Source organism: Elaeis guineensis, chromosome 1 (genome assembly GCF_000442705.2).
Source record: "Elaeis guineensis isolate ETL-2024a chromosome 1, EG11, whole genome shotgun sequence".
Taxonomy (NCBI): domain Eukaryota; kingdom Viridiplantae; phylum Streptophyta; class Magnoliopsida; order Arecales; family Arecaceae; genus Elaeis; species Elaeis guineensis.
Window position 1 is genome coordinate 112,846,193 of NC_025993.2, and position 12,128 is coordinate 112,858,320.

The window sequence follows — 12,128 nt, forward strand, 5'->3', positions numbered from 1 at the left end:
CAATTGTCCGCGCCATTAATGACGGCACCATACCACGCTCCACTATATATACCGGGGAAGGCAACAGTGCAAGGGGCCCGGGGAAACAACAGGCTTGCACCCTCTCTCTCTCTCCCTCCCTCTCTCTCTCTCGATTGAGCCCTTTGTCTTCATTTCACTGTTGCCCAGTCACCTCTCTGACTTGACCGTCGGAGGGTCCCCGCCGGAGCCGCCTCCGGTCAGTGTGGACTTCCCTTTTTGCAGGCGCTCGTTCCCGGCGACCAGGAGACGAGGAGATTGGCCGCAACAGATTGGCGCGCCAGCAGGGGGGAGGCGGCACCAAGCCTTCTCAAGCAGAAGATACTAATGACAAAGACAAGAGCCCAACGATCGAGGGTCACAGGGTCGGCGAGGCGCTCTCCCCGCCGGGAAGAGGCCTCTCCGCCACCCTCCGCGGCGGAACCCAGCTCTCCGCACCCCGCGGTGACCACGGAGGCGCAGATCGCGGCAATCGTACGGCAGATGACCGTGCTGACGGACGCGGTCAAGAGTCTCCAGCAACAACCGGCGGCACGTCCGATGCCCTCCAGGAGCAGCCGCCGACGCCCGCGCCGATCTCCGTCGTCTCTGCACGAGCGCCTGCCACAGTGCTCCCACGGAGAGGAGGAGGGGCGGCCACGGCGTGATGCCCGTCAGTCCCAGCAGCCCTCTCCTTCCCTGCTGGAACGGGCGAGGAAGGAGAAACGACCGCGGACGCCGTCCGCCTCCCTCTCGGAATCTTCCGGAGACTCCACTCCTGGGGTCTCCCAGCACCGACGGACGGACGACTACGAACGTAGGTTCAAGGAAATCGACCGTCGGCTTGCGCAGTTGCAGGTGGACGGGCAGAAGTCTTCGAACGACGTCGACTTCCAGACCGCCCAACCTCTCTCCCGACTCATTCTCGACGAACCGATCCCCAGTCGGTTCAAGATGCCGCACGTGGAGCCCTACGATGGCTCCACCGACCCAATCGACTACCTGGAGAGCTATAAAGCTCTCATGACGATTCAGGGGGCAACCGACGCTCTCTTTTGCATCGGCTTCTCCGCCACACTCCGCAAGGCTGCCAAGACCTGGTACTCCGGTCTTCGATCGGGAAGTATCCACTCCTTCGGACAGCTCGAGCACTCCTTCGTGGCTTACTTCAGCACCAGCCGAAAGCCGCCGCGAACGTCGAACAGCCTTTTCTCCCTCAAACAGGGAGAAAATGAGACGCTCCGACACTTCGTGGCGCGATTCAATATAGCCACGCTTGAGGTCCGGGACCTCAACGAAGACATGGCTATCTCAGCCATGAAACGAGGGCTGAGGGCATCCCGATTCACCTACTTCCTGGACAAGACCCTCCCCCGCACATATGCCGAATTGCTGGAGCGCGCGTACAAGTATATGCGCGCAGACGAAGGGGCCTCCGACCGACGCTCGATCGAGTTCAAGGGTCCGAAGGAAAAACGAAGGAAGGGTCGGGACCCCGCCGAACCTAGTAAGCCCCCGACCGATGGTCGGGTCTCGCCACCACGACGGAACCAAAAGTCGCCCCGGCGGCAGACTCCAAGGCCGGCACGCCCCAGGTATGACTCCTACACTCCTCTCTCCGCTCCCCGTGCGCAGATTTTAATGGAGATCGAGGGGGAAGAATACCTGCGACGGCCTCCGCCTTTGAAGGCAAAAGGCCTCGACCGACGGAAGTACTACCGATTCCACCGGGGCCACGGCCACAATACCGAGCAATGCATTCAGCTTAAGGATGAGATCGAAGCTCTCATCCGCCGAGGGTATCTCGATAAATTCTGGAGGAACCCGCCGACTCGACCTGTGGCCGACCGACGACCCCAGCCGACTGAGGAAGCGACCACCAATCAGCCGACGGTCGGGGTCATCAATATGATTTCCAAACGACTTGGCCCGGGGACGTCTGCTAAAGGGGAGCCCATGAAGAAGCTGCGCCCGGACGACGTGATTGCTTTTACAGAAAAAGACGTTCGGGGCATCCAAACTCCCCACGACGACGCTGTTGTCGTTTCAGCAACAATAGCAAACTATGATGTAAAAAAAAATTTTATAGATAATGGAAGTTCGACAAATGTTTTGTTTTACTCGACCTTCTCCCGGATGCGACTATCTACCGACCGACTCAAGAGGGTCTCTACGTCCTTGATAGGTTTTGCCGGGGACGCCATCTCAACGGAAGGTGAAGTTACCCTGCCCGTGACGGTCGGCTCCGAACCACGACAAAGCACGGTTTATTTGACTTTTGCGGTCGTCCAAGTGCCTTCGACCTACAACGCCATACTGGGAAGACTAGGACTTAACGCCCTCAAGGCGATCGTCTCGACGTACCATCTCCTCGTTTGGTTTCCGACAAGGAATGGGGTCGGGGAGATGCGCGGGGACCAACAGCTCGCTCGTCGATGCTTCCAGATCTCTGCTCAGAGCGACGAGTTGGGGGGTTCCCTGACGATCGACAAACTAGACCAGCGGGAGGAGGAAGAACGGGGCTCGCCGGCCGAACAACTCGTGTCAATCCCGATTGCAGGAGACCCCGACCGGAAGGTATGGGTCGGGTCTCAACTGTCGGAACCCGAACGGCGACGGTTGACGGAGCTGCTAACGGCCAATGCCGACGTATTTGCTTGGTCGGCAGCAGATATGTCGGGCATCCCCCCAGAGACAATAACCCACCGACTCAACATCGACCCGACGATGAGGCCGGTGAGGCAGAAGAAAAGGTCCTTCGCTCCCGAAAGACAGAGAGCCATCGACGAAGAAGTGGACAAGCTGCTCGAGGCGGGCTTCATCAGAGAAGCCACGTATCCCGATTGGCTCGCCAATGTTGTCATGGTCAAGAAAGCCAACGGAAAGTGGAGGATTTACATCGACTACACCGACCTGAATCGGGCCTGTCCAAAAGATAGCTTTCCACTTCCAAAGATCGACCAGCTGGTGGATGCGACGTCCGGATTTCGACTGCTCAGCTTCATGGATGCTTTTGTCGGGTACAATCAGATCCAGATGGCACCTGAAGACGAGGAGCACACTGCCTTCATGACCCCCAAGGGCCTCTACTATTATCGAGTGATGCCCTTCGGGCTGAAGAACGCCGGCGCCACCTACCAACGACTTGTCAATAAGGTCTTTAAAGACCAGATCGGGCGCAACATGGAGGTATATGTGGACGACATGCTGGTGAAAAGTGCGCAGATTCTAGATCACGCTCAGGATCTCGAAGAGACCTTCCGCACTCTACGACAACATCGAATGAAGCTGAATCCAACTAAGTGCGCTTTTGGGGTGACCTCGGGGAAGTTTCTCGGATTCCTCATTTCTCAGAGGAAATCGAGGCCAACTCTGAGAAGATAAAGGCGATCATCGACATGCGTCATCCGAACACCAAGAAGGAGGTCCAGCAGCTGAACGGAAAAATCGTCGCTCTCAGCCGGTTCATTTCTCGATCAGCTGAGAGGTGCCTCCTGTTTTTCAAAACTTTGCGGCAGGCGAAGGGTTTTTCTTGGTCGGATGAGTGCCAACGGGCCTTCGAAGATCTGAAGAAGTACTTGGCTTCCCCATCGCTGCTCGTGAAGCCGCAGGTCAGGGAGACCTTGTATCTCTATTTGGCCACCTCCTCTGAGGCGGTCAGTTCGGTGCTCGTCCGAGAAAACGAGAGTCGAACCCATCAGCCTATCTACTATACCAGCAAAGTACTCCGCGGCGCTGAAGCCCGATATTCGGAGACGAAAAGATGATTTTCGCCTTGACCGTCTCCGCACAACGACTCCGCCCATACTTCCAGGCTCATGCCATAGTGGTTCTCACCAACCAGCCCCTGAGGGCGATATTGCGCCGACCGGACACATCGGGATGACTGACGAAGTGGGCGATGAAGCTCAGCGAGTTTGACATACAGTACCGACCGCGGCCTGCTTTAAAGGCTCAGGTCCTGGCCGACTTCATCGTCGAATGCCCGACCACCGACCAATGGTCGGGAGCTGCGGACCCGGGACGAGACGCGGTCTCCGAGCCAGACCCAGTCTCCACCTGGGTACTGCACATCGACGGAGCTTCAAACGCTCAGGGGAGCGGGGCTGGGTTCCTGCTCACCAATTCGGATGGGGTAGTCACCGAATACGCCTCCGATTCGACTTCAAAGCCTCAATAACCAAGCCGAGTACGAAGCGCTCCTCGCCGGCTTGAGGATGGCGAGGGAACTGGGCGTCGACAGCCTCCAGGCATTCTTCGATTCTCAGCTGATCGTGGGGCAAGTCAAAGGTGAATTCGAGGCGCGAGATCCGGCCATGGCCAAATATCTCCAGAAAGTGAAGGACCTCATAGTGCACCTCAGGTATTTTGAATTTCCCACATCCCTAGGTCAGAGAACGCCCGTGCCGACGCACTCTCCAGACTGGCGACTTCGGCTTTCGACTCTTTGGGTAGGACGTTCGTGGAGAACCTCGAGCAGTCGAGCATCGATCGGGTCGAAGAAGTACTACAACTAACAGCCGAACCAAGCTGGATGGATCCGATTGTCCGATTCCTGACTGACGGGACCGGCCCTGAAGACCCCACGGAGGCCAGGCGGCTCCGATGGTCGGCTTCCCAATATGTGATCATGGATGGCCGACTCTACAAAAAGTCGTTCTCCCTTCCTTGCTTAGGTGCTTGGGACCGACCGACGCAGACTATGCTCTCCGAGAAGTGCACGAAGGGATCTGCGGGAATCACTTGGGGGGCAAGTCTCTGGCCTACAAGGTCCTGCGACAGGACTACTACTGGCCCACCATGAGGAAAGATGCGGCTGAGTTGGTCCGGAGGTGCGAACCTTGCCAGAAATACGCTAACGTGCAGTACCGACCGGCCAGCCAAATCACCCCTATCGTCGCTCCATGGCCCTTTGCCCAGTGGGGGGTCAACATTCTCGATCCTTTCCCTCCAACATCGGGTCAAAGAAAGTTCATAGTTGTCGCCATCGACTACTTCACTAAGTGGGTGGAGGCCGAGCCCCTGGCACAGATCATCGAGCGAAAGATGGAGGACTTTGTCCAAAAATCCATCATCTTCAGGTTCGGGTTGCCGCATACCATTATCACCGACAATGGGCGGCAATTCGATAATCAAGACTTCAGGGATTTCTACGCAAGGTTTCACATCACGCACCGACTGACTTCAGTCGGGCACCCACAGTCCAATGACGAAGTCGAGGTGACCAACCGGACCATATACACGGGCTCAAAATCCGATTAAACGAAGCCAAAGACCTCTGGGTCGACGAGCTAGGCTCCTTCTGTGGGCTTACCGAACGACCCCCCACGTACCGACCGGGAAGTCGCCTTTCGATTTGGCCTATGGGACGGAAGCGATGATCCTACTCGAGATCGGGCTGCCGTCTACAAGGGTCGAGCGGTATCAAGAGCCGGACAACTCTGATTGTCGGAGAGCCGACTTAGACCTCCTCCCCGAACTGCGAAACGAGGCTCAACTTCGCATGGCTTCATATCGACAGAAGGTGGCCCGGTATTACAACGCCAAAGTCAGACCGAAGCTTTTCAGGCCTGGTGACTTAGTCCTGAGAAAGGCGGAGGTCTCGAAGCCCTTGGACCAAGAAAACTGGCCCCGAACTGGGAAGGGCCCTACGTGGTAGCAGACACCTATGGGCCAAGGGCTTACCGACTAGAGACTTTGGAAGGGAAACCCATTCCCCGAACATGGAACGCCGACAACCTGAAGTTGTATCACCAATGAACTTTGTACTCGTTCATTCGGAATACAAATCCAGTTTGAAATCTCAGAGTTTTAACTCTTCGACTGACGATCGGCGCTCACCAAGGTCGAGCCCCGACGTGCCGACTCGGACTTGGTATCTGCCTGAGACCGACGGCACCATCGTCGACGAAACATCGGACTCTTACAAAGATCGATATATCTACATGGGCGGGAGTCACACTCCTTCGACGATCGACGAAACATCGGACCCTCACAAGGACTGATATATCTATATTGACGGGAGTTGACACTCCTTCTACAATCGTACTTTCGGGCCAGACAATCGGCTAACCTACCGACTGGGCCCCGACCAAAGAAAGGCGGAATGCCTACGCGACCGCCCTCGCGACTTACCGACCTAGCTACGGCCGGTCGAAGGATATTCGGCTTGCCACCGTCTATCGCACGATGCGACCTCAGTCGCATCCATGACTCACCGACCGAGCTACGGCCGGTCGGAAGATATTCGGTTTACCACCGTATATCATGAGGCGCAGTATAGATACCCGACACAAGGGTATCGGGATCCAACTTATCGATGCTCCCTCGACTAGATGCACCGGACGACATTCGACTGAATGCGTCGAAAGAGACCCGACTACCGAATCTTTATCCGCGGTCGGTCGACTTCCGACTCAACGAACGCGCCCGACTCACGGTCGGGGGAAGGACGCCCGACTTACGACCTCGACCATCGAAGGCCGATCCAAAGTCGGGACTTGTTCTACCTTCGTGGCGGCGCGAGTTGCCGAACGTCCTAAACGACCTATGCGAGTTGGCAACTTACGTGTTCAGATGCATTCTACAACGCATGAAAGAAAGAAAGACAGGCAGAAGGAAAAAAGGTTTAAGTCCAAGACTGATTTCATTCAAGATCAAAAGAAGCTTACAAAGTTAGACCGAAGCCCAGTTACAAGTGTTCTAAGAAGAAAAAACAAAAAGGATAAAAGATGACGAGACCGCGGTCATCCTTCCGAGTCAATCTCCTAGACCGATGGAAGGTCGGGGATGACCGGCGTGTCCACCGCGATCGGTACTGGGTCGACGGCCGAAGCAGGATCATCGGTCGGCAAGGGACAGACAGTTGGCGACGGGTCACGAGTCGCAGCCGTCTCTCCTTCGGCAGCTTGTTCCTGGACGGCCTCTCCCGCCACGGCGATGCCTCCCGACGACGGGTCTGCCATCTCTTCCGTGGCTTGGTCCTCGGCTCCCGACGGGACGATACTGCTGAGGTCCAGCTCCGGGTACAGGGCTTGGACCGCATCCCGACCGTCCTCGTACCCCACCCGGTACGACGCGAAGCCGGACTCCAATAGCTCTTCCCGGTACTGGTCGGTGGCGCGGAAGTCATCCACCGCCCGACTCGCCGACTCCTTCGCCGACCTTGCTTCCGCTTCCGCCCGGCCGAGTGAGTCCTTTGCCGACTCTGCCTCTGCCTTCGATATGTCGGCGTCGGCCAGGGCGATTGACAGATCCTCCTCAGCTTTGGCGAGCTTCTCCAGGCTGACCCGGAGCTGCCCGCGCTCGCCCTCGAGTTCGGCGGCAACGCCGTCACGCTCGCGCCGCAGACGGTGCACGGTTCGACTCTTGCGTTTGACTTCTTTTCGGGCCGACTTTAGCTCGGACCCAAGATGAGAGACCTCGTCCACCAACTTCGCCTCCCGATCGGTCGACTGCTTCAGATGGTCGACCAGCATTGCCCGATCGGCTTCGGCCGCGCCGCCCTGTCTTTCCAAGCCGTCCGGACGTTCCCGAACCTCCGGTACCCGGCTTCAAGTTCGGACATGGTGTAGATCAGCTGCCGACATGAGCGTTTCGTCAGGAAAGCAAAATAATGAAAATATTAAGGAAAGAGGAGGCGAAGCGGTACCTACCTCGACCATGGTCGGGTAGAACGACGATAACATCTCGGTCACTTGTCGAGACCTCAGTGCCTCCACGTCGGCTGGGAGGAGGATCTCCTGGCACAGCCTCCTGGCCAGGTTGTGGTCGGCCAGTGCCGACGCCCCTTCGGGGAACTGAGCGCTGGGCGGCACTGTGCGACTCCCCGACCGAGTGTCGTCCGCGGGGTCCATCGGGGCTTTCCCCCGATCGGCCACCCCGACCAATGGATCCGGTAGGGAGGGGATGCTCGAGTTTGACGCGGCACCCCCCGTTGCGGCTGCGGATGCCGTCGGATGATGTTCGGGTTCCCGAACGTCGTCCGACGCCACACCTGCCGGCGAAGCCGTCGATGTCCCTTCCGCCGCTTCCTCCGCCTGCCGCTCCTCCGGTTGCACAGCCAGAGCTTCGAGTGCTATCACCGGCTCCGACTGGTCAGTCGCCGATGCCTCGACGGTCGGTGCCGGTGTGGTGGGCTTCTTCGGCGGACGCGAAGGTCCTGCCCCTGATGCCGGCCTCTTCCTCGCCGCGTACTGTTGGATTTCAGCATCGGTCGGCCTCATCCTCGGAGGTGTCCCTGCGATACCGACAGAAATATTAATATAAGGACAGAACGAAAGCCGAATGAAAAGACAATCGATGGATCGGGCGATACCTAGACGGGGGACCAAGCTCAGGCCAGCGTCATAGAGGGCTTGTTCGGTAACAAGCTCCCTCTGCTTCGGGACCGACATGTCCTTGAGTCAGTGGACGTCCTCCCGGTCGTCCGCCTCCACCCGGCTGTTCTCGTTTGCTTCGGTTCGGGGCACACTCCAGTGAGATGGAAAGCCCCAGGGAGAAGAAGATGAGACGAAGAAAAACTGGTTCTTCCACTCGTGGATGGACGATGGAAGACCAGTGATGAAGGAAAGACCCTTCCGGGGGTTGAAGAGCCACCACCCTCGGGCCTTAGGGTGGGGTCGGAGTACAAAGAATGCCCGAAGAGAGAAATGCGAGGGTTGGTCGGCAGAAGCTGACACAACAAGGCGAAGCTGATTATTAGTCGGACAGAGTTCGACGCCAGTTGCGCTGGACAAAGTTCATAATAATCCAGTAGATTCCGGACGAACTCCGGAATCGAAAGCCGAAGACCCGCGTGAAGATCTTCGACGTACAACGCCAATTGACCCGGCGGAGGGTTGTTAACCCGACCGCCGACCCCTGGGCGGAGAGTTGAAACTGCTCCAGGATGCGATACTGATCCCGAAGCCGATCAACGTTCGGCCCCGAAAGCGAGGAAACCTCAACTTCCGGAGTCGACCGAGGGTCTTCGGTCGGGTTTCCCGACCGAGCCCCCCGAGATGGGTTTCCGACCATCGCACCAGAACCGAGGGAAAGGCGAGGCCGAAGAAGAAGAAGAAGAAGAAGAAGAAAGAAGAGAAGATTTAAACAGAAACCACGGCTGAGGGAAAGGATCACGAACCCGAAACGGACCCTTTAGAAAGCGAAAGGGGAGACGACTGCCGGCGACGACGGAGGGAGTACTCGGACAGAGTCTCTGCAGCAAATTGTTCAGGGTGGGGCTTCGAGCGCAGGTGGTCCTATATATATAGGGCCGTTCAATGGCCAAGATGACCCCGCACCGACCGAGGTCCCCCGGATGGGCGACACGTGGCGGCGTCCGGGCCCTCCTTTTGACCCGATGGTCCGACGCGCCCATCCCGGGAAGGCCGCACCACCCTCATTTAATACGGAGGACGCCGGCCCCAACCACCTCCGACACATGGCAAGAGGGCCGCGGTTCCGAATTTAATCGCCCACGGCGATCCGCGTTCCCGATGAGACGCCTGACAGCGCCCGCGCTCCCAGGACCGACGCCTGGCGGCGATTTGCGTTCCCCAAAAGGCGCCGGACACCCGACCACCTGACACCAAATCGTCCGGCACCCGATTGCCTGACACCAAATCGTCCGGCACTCAAACACCGACGTAACACCTGACACCGACAGGACGGGACGTCTGACACCGACGTAACACCTGACGTCGACAGGATGGGACGTCTGACATCGACGTAACACCTGACGCCAGCGAATCGCTCGGCATTTATGAGACACCTGACGTCGTATCAACTCGCGGTACGGTCAGAATTTGGCCTGCGGTGAATCCACTCCTTTTCGCCCGACGTTGCTGTCCAAACGGAGGCATCGGCCAGCGCACCATCCGACTCAGGAGTGGAGGGGGGCAACTGTTGGGGGATACCGACCGACCCCGCTCACGACGGCTTATGATCGGACATATCCGACTGACCGACCGATCGATCGACCGACGGACCGATCGACCGACCGATCGACCGACGGACCGGACGCCATCACCGACCGATTAACGGCCCTTTACCGACTGAGGATATGTCGGTCGGGCAGACCTTTCCCACTCTCCCGACCGACTGAACCAAGAAGACTGATGGCCGACTCTCGCAACATGCCCGACTGATTATCAGAGGGGCCCGAATCTTCGCCCGACGCCACACAAATGGCCACCGACCTAGGGTCGGTCGACTCCTCCGATCGCCGTACAGCTGCCAGAGACTGTCAGCCCTGATAGCGACATGCGGCACTGCCACCTAAGGGCATTATCCCACCTAGGGCATTATCAACCCTAGTGATTTGACAGCCCCACGGCGATGTGACACTTTCATGGCGACTCTGATAGTCTACAGTGAGTTGACAATTCCTCAATTATCTGCGCCATTAATGACGGCGCCATACCACGCTCCACTATATATACCGGGGAAGGCAACAGTGCAAGGGGCCCAGAGAAACAACAGGCTTGCACCCTCTCTCTCTCTCCCCCTCCCTCTCTCTCTCTCTCTCGATTGAGCCCTTTGTCTTCATTTCACTGTTGCCCAGTCACCTCTCTGACTTGACCGTCGGAGGGTCCCCGCCGGAGCCGCCTCTGGTCAGTGTGGACTTCCCTTTTTGCAGGCGCTCGTTCCCGACGATCAGGAGACGAGGAGATTGGCCGCAACAGAAATCAAGCTTAAGTCGAGCTTGACAAAGTATGTTATTGCTCGATTCATTCATTACTTACTGTTTAGGGTATGTTTGATAGAGGAGATTGGGACTCTAGAATTGGAAGAAGAATGAATGATTCTCATTTTAGCCATTTAGTTGAAAAAATTTCATTTCTAGTCCAATTTTAGAAGAGAATGAGAATGTTCTAATCCTTCGAAATCCAATTCTGACTGTTGGATGGATGTCTGACCAGGACACCACCTTCCAAGACCTTTTCAGTACCACGCGATGCAGCAGGAAGAAAGAAAAAATAAAATAAAAATAATCAAAATACGTGGATCAGCCACAAAAGGACTCACCTCCATGGGGCATGCAAACTTCACTATAAAAAAAAAATTTTACAAGAGGAGACCTCATCCTCAATCCTTGTACACCCAATTCTCTCTCACTAGAAGTTCTCCTCTCAAAAGCTCTCTCTCTCTTGGAAGACCCCCTGAACCCCTGAAGTGACCGGCGTCCGCTATCCAAGAGCCTCCTGCTCCTTCTCTCACAGCATACAGCCTTCTCTCTCCTTCACGGATTTCGTACGGCTCCGTACGATGGTTTGCGGATAAACCAGAAGACCACCACCCTCTTTTTGTGCCTCACAGGCCATTTTAAAGGGTTAAATATGACTTAGATTAGGTTTAGGACTCCTTAATCAACCTAAATCAAGTTCCAAATTGTTGGATCAAGATCGAAAACTCCCTGGACCGTCCGATCACGATCAATCCATGGAATAATACCATGGACTGCAAGAAACGCGTGAGAAATGCCCACACGGTTCACGCGGTCTGCCATGGACCTCCCGGTCCACGATGGATCGGGGTACAAGGCCCAGGCAAGGCGCCTGGGCCTGGGCCGGCCCGCGCGCGTGGGCCTGGGCTGCGGCCACGCACGGGTTGGGCCGCACACCTAAGTCACGCGTCCCGCGCATTGGCCCCGCCTGGGCCGCGCGCCGCCGTCGCTCCGTCGGCCTGCCGCCGGTCCTCTGCCGCCTTGGATCTCGTGCCGACTTCAAAAGCTCGAATTTCCTCCATCCGAGCTCCATTTGAGATGATCTTGATCTTGTTGGAATCCATTTTTCGTCGCGAACCTCGCTGTGGGCTCAATGTGGACTGAATCTCAAAGCATCAAATCTTAACACTGACTTTTACCTAGTATTCAAATCTTATTTCAATTCTAATTTTCATTTAGTCACAAGCCAAATGCATCAAGGGATATAACCATTCTGATTTTTTTTTTATTCATTTTAATTCTGATTCCAACTTCAATCATGAACCATAGACAATGAATCCATCCAACTTCTGAATAGTTATGCAAACTTAAGATGTCTAAGCTCATTTAAGAATTGAGTCTTCTAAAAGTAAAAGAGTAGCTTATTTTCTAATGAACCAAGTTCCAATGAGCAATTATCAAGCCCGAACTATTCTTGAATAGC